The following is a 14,833-nucleotide window of genomic DNA, read 5'->3' as shown; positions in this document are numbered from 1 at the left end:
GATATTTACAATAGTGATAATTGGAAGTGAACCAAGACATTCCAGTGACAGGGAACTGGCTCGGTTATTTACTTTTTTTTGGCACTTTCTAGGCAAAATGGCACCTCTGTGTGACTTGGAAAAGTCTCCTCTTGCCCCGGGGAGATCTCACCCCTTGCTCGTCCCCCGGCTTGTGCAGGAAGCAGCTGGTACATGGATACCATGGCTCTGATGACGCACAGGGCCATGCTATGCTATACAGCCATTAAAACACATAATTTTGCATAATTATGTTTGAATAATTTGAATTGTGTTTGAATAATTTTGAACGACATAAAGATATGTTCACCATGTGCTATTAATCACATAAAATGTATGAAGTGCGAAGAGTAGTTTCTGGAATGTAATAAAAGCTATTATTTAATTAATTTATTTTTATAGAAAACCTAGATTTATTTGTTGAACTATTACAAAGGCAAAACAATGATCATCTGAAGTACTCTGAGGACTTCATCCCAATTTCACTTGTTGATATGGAAACTGACCTAAGAGCAGACATTGAAGGCTATAACCTTAGAAGTTGTAACAAAACAGACTGGTGAGACATGGTGGAAGGAGTCAAAGCTGGTCAGAAGCACTTGTGTCAGTGGTAGTATATGTGGCTGGGATGTTTCCCCAAGAGGCTCCCTAAAGATGCCAAAGTGAATTTATCTGGGTCCGAAAGACCCAGACCCCTGTGGAGAATGAGCAGAGGCCAGGATTTCTCTGAGATCTCTGTCTTTCTTTTTAAGGGGCGGGGGTTCCTTAGGCTCGAAAGGGGTGTATCTTAGACTCAGCCTCCCTCCTTCCCATCCAGTCTACCTAGACCTTCAAGCACCTGTGCATTCTCAGCACACGGGCCTGCCAGGTTACAGAGGACGCATAGAGCGAAGGCAGGGACGGTCGGCCCCCTGATAGGGGACCTAGACACAGAAAGTTTGGGGTAGATGATAAACTACAAATACCCTCTTGGTTAAGTTAATTTGCCTTTATGAATAAAGGTCATAGTTTCTTCTGCTCTTGACAACTTTTCGTCTCAATATAGTCTGTCTCAAAAAAGATCGGGTTCAGGTAGGTTTTGGAGAAGGAAAAGACTTTCATTGACATCCACTCCACAATAGAAGAGGCACCAAGTTCTTTCCTACGTTTGCACGTGGAACCCCGCAGCAGCATCAGTCATTCTCAGTGGTCAGCATCTGCGCCCTCAAACCGGCCAGCAACGGTTGGTGTAGGACCTTCCTCCTTGCTGTCTTCATAACCTCTTACTGACCCTTCTTTCCGGACTCCAGCCGTGACCTACTGGCCGCTCACGCACTGAGAGAGCCTTCCTTCTCATCTCACCGGTGTGGCTTGGCCTTCTGCCGTGAAGTGGGATGGCCCTTCTTCATCGGTGTAAAAGGTAGGGGGGCCTCCCTGCCCTCGTTCAGGTGCTTCCACATCCTTCTCCGTGGTCATCATCTGAATCTGCACCCACAGGAGCTGGATGCAAAGCCTGAACGTGGCCTCCCAAGCTCATGTATCACCAGGCACAGATCTAAGTTCAGCAGTGATCATCACTGTCTTCTGCAGCAACAGATTCCTGTGTTCTACAAATTCAGCATTCACCAGAACATACGAAGGCTCTCAGGCATAGGCATTTTAGGTCCCTGGACACCGCGTGCAAACTAATGGTGGGGTATTCCAGGGAGAGCCCTAATCCAGAACCATCTAACCAAGACAGGCAGCTCAGCGATGCCAAGGGTGCCGGTGCCCAGGCCCCGGCCGTTCAGCACAGCCTCAGTATCTGGCTGTTGCCTCAGCCAAGCCAGTTCTGGGGAAACTTCTGAGGAAGCTCACAGCTGCTCCCCTCGTCCTGCCTGGCAAGAGCTATTATTTTAAAGGTAAGTTTTTAAATGTGTACAAAAGCCCACCTTAACAAAGAAGAAGTAATATATGTGCAGAAAGAAAATGAGAAAAAAATTAGAAGGACATATACCAAGAATTTAAGAGTATTACATTGGGCTGATAAGATTAGAGGCAACTGTTATTTTTACTTTTTGTGTTTTTCTGTACTTTTGATATTTTCTAGGTGGCATATATATTGTTTAGGTAATTAGAAAAAAAAACCAGTTAAATCCAAAATAAATCTCATTTAAAGGGCTGAGCAGAACCAGGTCAACAATACAGCTTACCCAGGAGAAATGTGTGCTTTTGGCTACTTTCATTACTTTGAGTTTTCACATAAAAGCTTAAGCCTTATGGAAGGAGAGAAAAAGCAGTGGAGAGCAACTGTTTAGAATGATGTTTAGTGATAGTGGTAGAAATGAGCACATCAGAATGTGGAAGCGAGAGGAGCCTGTGTGACAAAGGCCATCCATGTGCAGGTTGTAACCTGACAAAACTGTCTTCTGACCCAGCCGTGCTCCTCACAGATGTTCGGGGTCCAAAGAAAGCTTGGCACGGGGCAGAGAACAGATGGAGGACACGGTGGGAAGCCCCTGTGCCCTCTGCCCAGTGATTAAGGGGGAAGATGAGAGAGGAGTCTTTTTGGAGTCCATGCTTAAGCCTAAATTGACTTTATAACGTGGCTAGTTCCTTCTTTGTATCTGAGTTCCTCATTCTGAGAAGGTGTGGGGTGCAAAGTGAGAATGTTAAATGTGGCGTGGTTCCTTTTCCCTTAAGCCACTAGTGTTAAGTACCAGTGTTAATGGAGAAGAGAAAGCCCACAGACTGAGTGAAAGAATCAGATGTCTGTGTCCTTAAAACTGAGCTTAATATTTATCCCTTCCCCTCTCTACCTCCTTCTCTAATATTTACCTGCATTGTTTACAGCCCTCCAGTGACCCCTCACAGAACAAAGTTTAAACTCTTCATCTTAGCACAAAAGACCTGATTTTCATTCTAGCATCTTCCCATGTCACCACATCCTCCAACCATACCAAACTAGCTTTAGTTCTCTTAAACATGTACGGCATGTTATCTCATGTCTCTGGGTACTTACAGACTTACTAATATTATTAAATGCCTGCTGTGTGCCAGGCCCTGTGCTTAAAGGTATTAGCCTCTGCCTCATGCCAATCCTATCTTGTTTCTAGTTTATAAATGAGAAACCTGAGGTTCAAAGACACTAGATAGTTTGCCTAGAATCACACAGTAAGTGGCAGTGTCAGAACTTGAACCCAGATTTTAACTGCTTTATTGAGCTATGATTGACATACAAAAAGTTGTAGATATTTAGTTTATACAACCTCATGTGTTTTGAGATAAGTATACATCTGTGAAACTATTATTACTGTCAGTGCCATAAACTTATCCATCACCTTCAAAAGTTTCCTTCTGTGGGACACCTGGATGGCTCAGTCGGTTAAGCGTCTGCTGTGGGCTCAGGTCTCATGATCCCAGGGTCCTGAGATCGAGTCCCACATTGGGCTCCTTGCTCAGCAGGGAGCCTGCTTCTCCCTCTGCCTGCCGGAGCTCCCTCTGCTTGTGCTCTCACTCTCTCTCTCTCCCATACTCTCTCTCTGGCAAATAAATAAATAAATAAAATCTTTAAAAAAATAAAAAAAATAAAAATTTCCTTCTGCCCCTAGAACCCAGCTTTGGCTCCAAAACTTGATTTTTTAAAAAAAATTCTAGTAAAATAGATACAACATGAAACTTACCACTTCGGCCATTTTTAAGTGTATGCTTCTGTGGCAATAGGTCCATTTACATTGTGCAACCATCCGTTTCCATCATCACCATCCATTTCCAGAACTTTTCATGTTCCCTACCTGAAACTGTGTTCCCATTAATCACCAACTCCCCAGTTCTCCCTCCTTCCAGCTCCTGGAAACCACCCTTCTACTTTCTGTCAATGGTATCTCACGGAAGTGGAATTATAAAAGACTTGTCTTTTTTGTTGCTGGGCTTATTTAATTTAGCATAATGTCTTCAAAGTTCATCGATGCTCTAGCATGTGCCAGAATTTCTTTCCTTTTTAAGGCTGAGTATTATCCTGTTGTGTGTGTATCTTGCATTTTGTTTATCCGCTCCCCCAGCAGCCGACACTTGGGTTGCTTCCACTGGCTCTTGTGACGACTGCTGTGAACATGGGCGTACAAATACCTGTTTAAACTCTTGCTTGCACTTCTTTTGAGTATTTACACAGAAGTGAAATTACTGGCTCACCTGGAAATTCTGTGTTTCATGACATGGACAGGGTTGAAGATTGTAGGCCAGTCATTTTGTAGGCTCTCCCTCAGTTTGGTTAGGCTCCGGCGCTGGCTTGGGCTCGAAGGTCACAGATACCATGTTTTATTGCGTCACACCCCACTGGGTGGCACATGACGTCTGTTTGGCTACTGGTATTTTTAACCAGCATTTGATCACTCATGATACTGAGGCCCGCTCCGGTGTGTCTACTATAAAGTCTTTTGGTGATTCATAAGTATCTTGTGGGAGATACTTTGAAACTATGTAAATATCTCTTTGGGTATAAGCCTCTCACCCACTAGAGTTTGGCGTCCATTGATGTTTCTTGATGAATCGATTATTACCACGATGGTTACCAAATGGCGATTTTCTAATACCATCATTTCTCCTGCATTAGTTATCAATGCACTCTAAAGAAGAGCTTTCTCTTCTCATTTATTTATGCTTCAATTTCTATCAGTCTGGATTTATGGGTACTACTCTGTCCAAGGGGTTCTAATCTGTTACTGTCATTATTTATTTAAATGCTCACAACTTCTCAGACTCAGTCAGTGGANAGTTATCAATGCACTCTAAAGAAGAGCTTTCTCTTCTCATTTGTTTATGCTTCAATTTCTATCAGTCTGGATTTATGGGTACTACTCTATCCAAGGGGTTCTAATCTGTTACTGTCATTATTTATTTAAATGCTCACAACTTCTCAGACTCAGTCAGTGGAAGCATTTCAAATTGGTTCTTGTGTCCTCTTGCCATTTCTTCATCATTGTTTGGGCACTTCCGTACTTCATGACACAAAAAGATGGTTCCAGGCCCATCTTATTTTCTCCCTGGATTCGGTGATTTGAAGACAGCATATTTATTTATGGAAATAGGGCTACTCCTAAATGTTTGAAATGCAAAAACAGTGAGAGCCAGGCTGCTTTGTGCGCACCCACCGTCTACCTACACAACTTTCAGACGTCACCGCGGTTGGTCCCCGGATTCGATAGGTGTCAACTACAACAGAAGACGTGTGTGTTTTATAACTAGTTAAATGTTAGCTATAAATCTGGCCCCACAGGGGAACCCCCAAGAGGGGCTAGCCCTGATAGGTGCAGCAGGATTGTTGGATTTCTTTCTCCCAGACAGTCCAGGGCCTGCCAGCATGTGAGCTCTGTTTGGAGGGAAAACAGTTTTTACATATTTCTCCTTAATGGTAATAGAAGTGAAACTATTGTTGTAAAGAGACACTAGGTTTAGACTGTGCCATATGGCACCAAGAGGCGTTCATCACTACAGCTTCCAACGGCTAAATTCAAAATAGCCCATATTTCTGCCTTGATGGAGAATTAGCCCTTGACTGCCAGGAAACACTCATTGTAGCAGCTCTTCAGCCATGTAATCTAAAATAATTACTAATTAAATGAGAATAAAATAGAGTCCATAATAACAATAATAATCACTGTAGCATTGGTCATTATCCAAGTTACTGTTTGGTGGAGCGTTACCTAGGGGAAGACGGCTTGCCAAAGGGGAAGACCTGAGAGGGAGCTGAGGCTTTCTCACTGCCACTGGGGTAAGGGGGTTCGGGACTGCTCTCGGGCCTTGACAGTTGCAGACTCAATTTCACATTCCATCTATATACGGCCGATGTCATGTTGTTTCAAGGCAGTTGTTCACTAATACAGCAGGCAGCATGCCGCGGAAAACCAAGGAACAGGAACAGCTGTGCGGCACTTGTCAACGAATTTATATTATCGTAGGAAACAACTCAAGCAGCTACCTTGTCTTCGACACGTGGCAGGTGTCACTCTTACCCCTTCTCGGGAAAAGCCAGGCCCTTTGCAAGAGGGCCTTTGGTTGTGTCTGTCCAACACCAAGTGCTTGAAAGTGAGTATGTGGGTTGGCGTTAGGTGGGGCGGGTTTCAGATCACGTGCGCAGGCCTGCCCGGCGGCTATCTGCGAAGGTAAAAGGTGGAGGCTGTCTGGGTCAGAGGCAGGCTTTCTGCTCCCCATTGTTTGAGTGACCAAAGAGAACATGCATTCCTTTACTTATTCATTCACCGAACAAGTTGAGTACCTACTGTGTGCAGGTATTGTACTGAGTGTCTGGGAATACAGATCAAGACACACATGGGTGCTGTGCTCAGGGGTCGGACAGTCCCGCGGGTAGGTGGGGCTATACCAATATAGAAGTGTAAAAAGGGCCGTGGGGTCAAAGAAGAAAGTGCAGGAGAGGAGAGCAGGGGGCTCTTTGCAGTGTGACATCTGTGAAGGACCCTTGAGGGAATGCCACTTATAATGAGGCCTGAAGTCACAGGAGTGTTTGGCCTGGCAAACAATGAGGGGAGAATGTTCCTGGCAAAGGGGTGCCATGGGCACAGGCCCTGCGTGACGATGGACCCTCATGAGTTTGAGGAGCTAGTGGAGATGCGTTGTGTACAGAGAGGCACAGACGTACTGAGTGAGGGAGACGGTGACACAAGGAGATCTGGGGTGGGGGCGGGGTCCGCGGCTTCAGGGCTTCTGTAGGCTTGAGGAGGAGCCCCGATTGGTTCTCAGTGCCAGTGGAAGCTTTGGAGGTGAGCAGCGACAGGACCTGGTTTCCGTCTGTAAAAAGCTCAGTCTAGTAGCTGGTGGAGAATGGCCTGGAGAGGGCAGGGCCTGGGCTGATCCCAGACACCAGGTAGGAGGTGGTTAGAGAATCTAGGTAAGAGAGGACAGTCACTCAGGAAGAAGCCAGGACATGGCAGCAAGTAGACTGATGGGACTTCCATTTAGGAGTAGGCTCGACTGGGGGTGGCTGGGACTTGGGGAGGTATCAGGGTTAGTTCTCGGATCTCTGACTCGAGCAACTGGATGAATAGATGTGCCATATGCTCAGGTGGGAACTATTCAAGGACAACTTTATCTGAGGATTAAAATAGTGTTTATTTTTATTGTGGCAAAATGTACATAACAAAATGTACCATTCTAACCATTTTTAAATGTTTGTTCATTTTGTGTCACCATCGCCACCATCCATCTCCAGAACTTGTCCATTTTCCATACCTGAAACTGTACCCATTACACACAGACTCCATGTTCCCCTCCCCTCGACTCCTGGCTGCCATCCTGTCTATGTGAATTTGACTGCTCGAGGAACCTCAGATAATCATACAATATTTGTCCTTTGGGACTGGCTTATTTCACTCAGCACACCGTCTTTAAGGTTCATCCATGCTATAACATGTGTCAGAATTTTCTCTCTAAGGCTGAATAATTCTGTTTTATGTATATACCACATTTTATTTATTCATTCATCCATTGATGGATATTTGAGTTGCTTAGTCCTTTTGGCTCTTGTGAACATTGCTGCTATGAACGCGAGTGTACAAATATCTGTTCCAGTCCCTGCTTTCACTTCTTTTGGGCTTATACCCAGAAGTGGAATTGGTGGATCATATGGTAATTTTATATTTAATATTTTGAGAAACCACCAAACTGTTTTCTACAGTGGCCACACCATTCTACATTCTTATTCACATTGTGCAAGAGTTCCAGTTTCTCCACATCCTCGCCAACACTTGTTTTTTATTAATTTATTTTTTTGATAATTGCTATCCTAATGGGTGTGAAGTGGTATCTCATTGTGGAAAAACACTCAGATTTTTAGATGAGAGATATTCACGTGGCGCTGTCAAGTGAATGGTCGGCAATACCAGGTAGGATTCCCAAAGAGCAGTGTTCTGGCCCACAGATCACTTCAAAGTCTGTTGACCATGCTGTGAAGTGGGCTCTTGTGAATGCCTCATCATTGTGAGGCCTCCATGTTTGTTGTTAAGGTGTCCTCTGTCTGCTGGTGTGCATCTCTATTTGAGGATGGGAGTATTTGGGCATTTGGACTCACTTCTGGTGAACAAATGACATTTTGTGCCAGTTTTCCGCCTTGTAATCCCGTATTGCAGCTCCAGGGGAATTTAACCAAGAATAACTAACTATGAGCTGCAAATAAAAGTGGTGCAAAGCTTCAGAAAGGGAATTTATCGCCATGGTCTTGGGAGGTATATCTAGCTGAAATCAAATAAGTCTGATGATCTTCTGGAGTGAATGGAAGGCATTTTTGTTTGTTTTTCTTTTGTTTTGTAACAAAGGAAATGCAGCTTTAAAGTGTTTTTCAATTTCCCTCTCAGCTTCCTTTCATTCTCTGATTTCTTTACACTTAATGGGATAACATAAACCAGTTTTCTGTCATCTGTTATTCATCAAAGCTGTCGATTTACCCTGAAGAGAATGAAGGCAAGGATGTTATTAAAATAAAACAACTTCCAATTGAGCTGCTAATAAATGCTGAAACGCATCTACATTTCTCCTATTGATTATATCCTGCCGACAAAGGCAAACACAAGCATGTCCCTTACGCTGACCGTGGAAATGAAGGATTTAATTAGATGAAAACTGAATGAGCTGGAAGATCTACTGCACTAGGCTACCAAACAATTGTTATTCATAATTGGCTCTTTGAAATGTCCCAGCTTCTAGAGCCTTATTCCCTACCATGCAGTAAGATGAACATGGTCGTTAGTAAATTTTCCCCTGTGCATTTTACAAGCTCAAGGTTGTAGGCTAGAATGAGCCCTGTCAGGCCATAAATCAGGTGTAATAGAACATCTTGAAATTGAGAATTAGCAGGCGAGAGCGGAGAGACAGCATGTTTCTCCATTTCAGGCCCATCTTCAAATGCTGCATGCAGGTGGGAAAGGTGGTGCTGGTGGGGAGGGTGTAAGACGAGGTCCGTAAACTCAAAGAGTGGGATTCTTTAGAACTCACTAGCTCTGTAAGTGTGCGCCTGTAAAGTTTCATGTCTGGCAAATGCACTGCTGTTTAGTGACAGGAGTGTATTAAAAATTTGGTATTCACTTTGCCAAGAATGTTTCAAGCACCTACCAAGTGGCCTGCTTTTTAAGATAGTGCGGAAAAGAAAAAATGGACAGAAATCACTGCCTGTGGCAGCCAAGTGGCAGTTAGCCTATGCAGATTTTCCTTCTTGAAACCCCGAGGCTTAATTTCCTCATTTGCACAATGGGGATATTAATTGTACCTATCTCATCGATTTGTTATGGGGATTAAGTGAGACAATGTAGGCAAAGCTTTTAGCACCATGACTGGGCACATGGACTACACTAAATAAATGTCAGCTATTAGCAAGAAGAATTCACTTTCCACATGTATAAGGCCCTGAAGGGAAGACATCATTTCTTCTGTTTCCCATAGCATCTTTTTTTAAAAATTTAAAATCAATTTAATTAACATATAGTGTATTATTAGTTTCAGAGGTAAAGTTTTGTGATTCATTAATTGCATATATCAATTGCAGAATTGTAATTGCATTACATCACGTGCCCTCATCAATGCCCATCACCCAGTTATCCCCTCCCCCCTCCCCTCCAGCAACCCTCAGTTTGTTCCCTATAGTTAAGAGTCTCCTGTGGTTTGTCTCCCTCTCTGATTTTGTCTTATTTTATTTTTCCTTCCCTTCCTCAATGGTCCTGTTTCATTTCTTAAACTCCACATAGGAGTTGAAATCATATGGTATTTGTCTTTCTCTGTCTGACCTATTTCACTTAGCATAATACCCTCTAGTTCCATCCACATTTTGCCAACGGCAAGATTTCATTTTTTGATGGCTGAGTAATATTCCGTTGTGTATATATTACCACATCTTCTTTACCCATTCATCTGTCGATGGACATCTCGGCTCTTTCCATAGTTGGCTATTGTGGACATTGCTGCTATAAACACTGGGGTGCAGGTGCCCCTTCGGATCACTATGTTTGTATCGTTTGGGTAAGTACCTAGTAGTGCAATTGCTGGGTTGTAGGGTAGTTCTCAGGAGAACTTTTCATCTGAAATAAAAGAAGTGCTAATCTCTCAGTTATGAGGTCCTTACAGATTGAGATGGGAGTTGATAACCATTCAACAAATGTGTATTTAACATATTAAGCCATTTTAAAAATAGTATTTTTTTTTCCTGATTGCAAAAGAAGTACCAGCTGCTCCTTAACAGTGGTAGTGAGGGTCATGGTTAAGAGGGCAGGTAGCGGAGCCAGATTGTTTGGATGCACGTTCCTCCTCCCCCAACAACTGTGTGAAGATCAGATGAGTTAAGACACATGAAACATTTGCAACTGGGGCTAGCATGTAATATATGCTCAATAAGCACTAACTAGTGTTTAATGAAATGCAGTAAAAATCAACTAAAAGATCCCTCATCCTCATGACCCTGAGATAACTGCTAATAAATACTGAAAGTGTGCCATGTGATTACACAGTGCTACGCATCGTGGGGCATCTACCAGTATCAGCATATGCACTGAACTCTTTTTGCCACCAGACACCACACTCGGTGCTTTGCACGTGTTATCTCATTTAAGTCACACAACAGTCCTACGCGGTGGGCGATATTATTATCCCCTTTTTTGAGATGAGAAAACAAGTTCAGTGATGTGAGGTCACTTCCCAAGGCCATAGAAGTGGTAAAGGATGGAGCTAAGACTCCATTGCAGGTCTCTGATTGCAAAGTGAACCTTTTTGCTGCCCTACCTTGAGAAGCCCAATATCGCGTGGACATAGGGCAGCCCATCTGCACAAGAGAAGCGTGACCCAAGTGATGTGGGAGAGCGGGCAGAGGACAGGAAGACACGCAGTTGATGATTTGCTCCATGCTATAACTGTAATTCTCCTAACGAGGCCTCCGACTCTTTTTCAGCACAGTGATGGGGACGTTAGAGCAAAGCTGGCTCATGAGGTGGAACCCTTCTGCATCCCCAGCTCAATGCTGCATATTAAACCGGGGCCCAAGGAACCCAGATGGGGGTCTTCCAAGTATTGAGCTCCTACCTGTTTGGGCCTGAGTCTTGGTGCCGTATTGCACTGAGTTTATGTTACGCTAGAATCTCAGGCTAGATATTTTTTCCTTAATATCTGGCCCCCTGTAGTCACCACTTCCGTATAAAAACAGCACGGTGTGTTCGTTCTTGTTTCTCAAGTGTAATTTGGAGTCAAGGGGAACAGATAAACAATGTCGATGAGAATATCTCTTGCAGACACTGACAGGACTTATCCGTCTAGAAACGAAGAGATAAAGGACGCATAAATGTTTAATTTTTCTTTGCATGTTAATGTAACCACTGAACTCTCTTGGTCCCCGAGCAAATTAATCATCACAAAATGAGAGTAAATGACACACGATCTGTATTGCGCTCTTGTCTGTTGGATCAGCCACCCCTCGGCATGGTAGCGTGGAAGAGGCAGGCCTCTGCAGCGGAATGGCGTGAGCAGCTGTGACGGATCCCAGCATACTACAAGTGTCCTTGGAATGGGGCGCTTGGGTGCCTCAGTCGGTCAAGTGTCCGACTCTTGATTTTGGTTCAGGTCATGATCTCAGGGTCCTGGGATTGAGCCTGGAGTCAGGCTCCCCGCTCAGCAGGGAGTCTCCTTGTCTCCTTCTGCTCTCTAGGTCTCAAATAAATAAATAAATCTTAAAAAAAAAAAAAGAAATCTCCTTGGAAAGCTCAGGGCACTGATCTTCTAGCTTGAGGTTGGTTCTTGGCATGTTTGTGGAGTGAAGGTTCTCGCTTGTAGAGGAGGTCCAGAGCTGGACTCCGAAGTCTTGAAGTGAAGGCTAGCTTCTTCTAATCCCTAGCTGTGTGACTTTTATAAGCCACAGTCTCTCTGAGCTTTATTTGGTTCATGTGCAAAATAAGGTTGTTAATAACTATATATACATATATATGTCATATATATGCAAACATATATGATCTATATATACTTTTTATTTTTAATTGTGGTAAAGTACACATAAAATTTACCATTTTGCCGATTTTTAAATGCACAGTTCAGGAGGCTAATAAACTATATTTAAACATAATTATGATGCTACCAATACTGCCACCACTTGCCCAGTAGAACTGTTGTGCAGAGCAAAGTACAAACAAGGATGAGAAGATGCTTGCTAAAGTAAGCAGTGCTTTGCAGGCCTGTTGCTACTGTCCGCACGACCCCTCCCCCTCTCTGGGTTCATCTCCCCACCAGGGGCTCGAACTTCAGATACTTTAGTGCTGGCATTCTGCAGAAACACTACTTCTACCGGGCAGAGGTTCCCAAGTCAACAGGGAGGCAAACCTTCTGCTAAAAAGCCATTTTCTCTAGTGAAGCATCAGTGTCGTTGTGCACATGGAGGTTTTGTCACTTTTCCACTCACCCTTTGGAAGGAAGCCGTTGGTAAAATCTGTCTGACTTCTCAGTGACCCTGAGGTACCTCTACCTGTGTCTGTGTCCGTACCAATAACCATATATATACCCATATCTATCTTCTATTTGCTTATTTATTCAACAATGTTCATCTAGCACCCTTCCTCACTGCCGGGGACTGTCTGAGATGCTGGGGATACAGCAGTGAACGAGGGACAGGGCTCCTGCCTTCATGGAGCTCACCCTTTGGTGGGCACGGCAGACCACAAACCCGGAGATGCATGAGAACAAGTTAGAAGTGACAGACGCCGTAGAGGAAAACCAGGCCAGGCTGGGAGCTGGCGGGTGACAGGGGCCGCTCTTTTGGATGGATTGGTCAGGGAAGGCTCCTCAGAGGGGACACTGCAGCAGCTCTTAGTGAGGGAGAGGACCAGCCACAGGAAGGTGTGGGGAAGCACACTCCAGGCAGTGGAGGGAAGAACTTCCCAGAGGCCCCAGAGACCCCTCCCTGCCCTGGGCCTCTGTGACTGAGCCGAGCCAGGGGAGCCCAGTGCAGAAGGACCTTGGGTTCCTTCTCCCTGGGTTTCCAGATATGACCATATTTCGAGAGCTCAGAGCAACGTGGTGTGGAACTTTGAAGCATCTCCAGGCAGCTGGGAAACAATGCTGGGAGAACAGAAAGTCTTATCAGTCTCTTTGCTGAAGTTGGCCCTGTAGGTCTGCCTCTCTTTGAGCCCCTCTCCTCCAAGGCCAAGAAGGCACCCTGCCTTTGCTGGCAGCTGAATTCCTGCAGCCCCACCCCGGCACTTGGAAGCCACTGGGGAGGGCTTCGGGAGCTGCCAGTGAGGACACAGATGCCACACTCCTTCCAAACAGGGCTGTGAAGTTTGGTACCGAGGGGCAAGTCAGTTAGTGAGGACAAGAGGAAATAGACATTGATTGAGGCTGTCTGATGTATCAGGCCCCCGAATTACCAAAACTCATTTATAATTTTGCGTTTGTTCGGATATTGGTTTAGCTGCTTTAATGGGGAACAAACTAACAGAGTCTTTAATGAGGTGGAATGTATTTTTCCTGTCATCTACAAATCTGAGCTAGTAGGGGGACCTGGAGAGTAGAGGGGCCCTGTTCCACCACCTGTGCCCGGGGCCAGCTCCTTCCCTTCTCTGGCTTCATCACATTCTAGAGTGCTGGGCCACGGGGTCACAGGTGACTCATGCCACTCCTCAGAATGGTGTTCCCGCCTGCAGGAAGGGGAGCCGTAAGTGAGGACATGTCCTTAATTTTAAGGCTGTGACCTTGGAGTTGTAGACATTACTTTGCCTTATGATACGTTGGCCATAGCGTTGCCAGATGTAGCAAACAAAAATACAGGACACACAGTTAAGAAGTTCAGAAGGAGGGGTGCCTGGGTGGCTCAGTCGTTAAGCGTCTGCCTTCGGCTCAGGGTGTGATCCCAGTGTGCTGGGATCAAGCCCCACATCAGGCTCCTCCGCTGGGAGGCTGCTTCTTCCTCTCCCACCCCCCCTGCTTGTGTTCCCTCTCTCGCTGGCTGTCTCTCTGTGTCAAATAAATAAATAAATCTTTAAAAAAAAAAGTTCAGAAGGGAAAAAAAAAGTAAACCGAATCAACCACTAAAGTAGAAATTAGTAAAAGTTTATTGTGCACCCACTAAAAAGACAGTTTGTGAACCAGGAGCACTTAAACCAAAATGTAGAATGAAGCAGAGACATCTAGCGTCAGAAAGCAGCTTGTATAGAGTGGGGCAGTGATTGGTTCCAAAGTGAGAATTTTCTTAAATGACAGGAAATTTGTTAGTGGTTACCTCATATCCATTTTGGGGAACAATTTAAGTTTTGCTTATGATTTTCAGAAGCATGAGCAAGAAATGACCCAGGTCAAGTTAGCCCCACTTGTCTTGCAAAATAAGTTAAATGAAGCTTTGCCTCTGTGACTGGTTTTGCTCAGGGAATTTTCAAGTTGGGTCTCTCTGTGTTTGATTTTAACACAACTGATAACTTTTTTTTTTTTTTAGGGCATACTTATACTAGAACAATGATTAGACTTTCTAAAATTATAATTTAATTTTTATTTAAAGATTTTATTTATTTATTCGACAGAGATAGAGACAGCCAGTGAGAGAGGGAACACAANTTTGCTCAGGGAATTTTCAAGTTGGGTCTCTCTGTGTTTGATTTTAACACAACTGATAACTTTTTTTTTTTAGTAGGGCATACTTATACTAGAACAATGATTAGACTTTCTAAAATTATAATTTAATTTTTATTTAAATTCTAGTATAGTTAACATAGTTCTATTAGTCTCAGGTGTATGATATAGTGATTCAACTCCATACATTACTCAGGGCTCATCATGATAAGTGTGCTCTTAATCCCCATCGCTTCTTTCACCCCTCCCCTCCCCCTGCGTC

General features: G+C 44.2%; 1 pseudogene; it reads right to left on the bottom strand.

Annotated features, from left to right (window-relative positions):
* Positions 1-1,200: 1,200 nt before the first annotated feature.
* The window catches only part of LOC109489298, a 193,261-nt pseudogene continuing 179,628 nt past the window's right edge, over positions 1,201-14,833 (bottom strand).

Source organism: Ailuropoda melanoleuca, chromosome 3, assembly GCF_002007445.2.
Source record: "Ailuropoda melanoleuca isolate Jingjing chromosome 3, ASM200744v2, whole genome shotgun sequence".
NCBI classification, from domain to species: Eukaryota; Metazoa; Chordata; class Mammalia; order Carnivora; family Ursidae; genus Ailuropoda; species Ailuropoda melanoleuca.
This window is presented reverse-complemented; position numbering and strand designations above follow the sequence as displayed.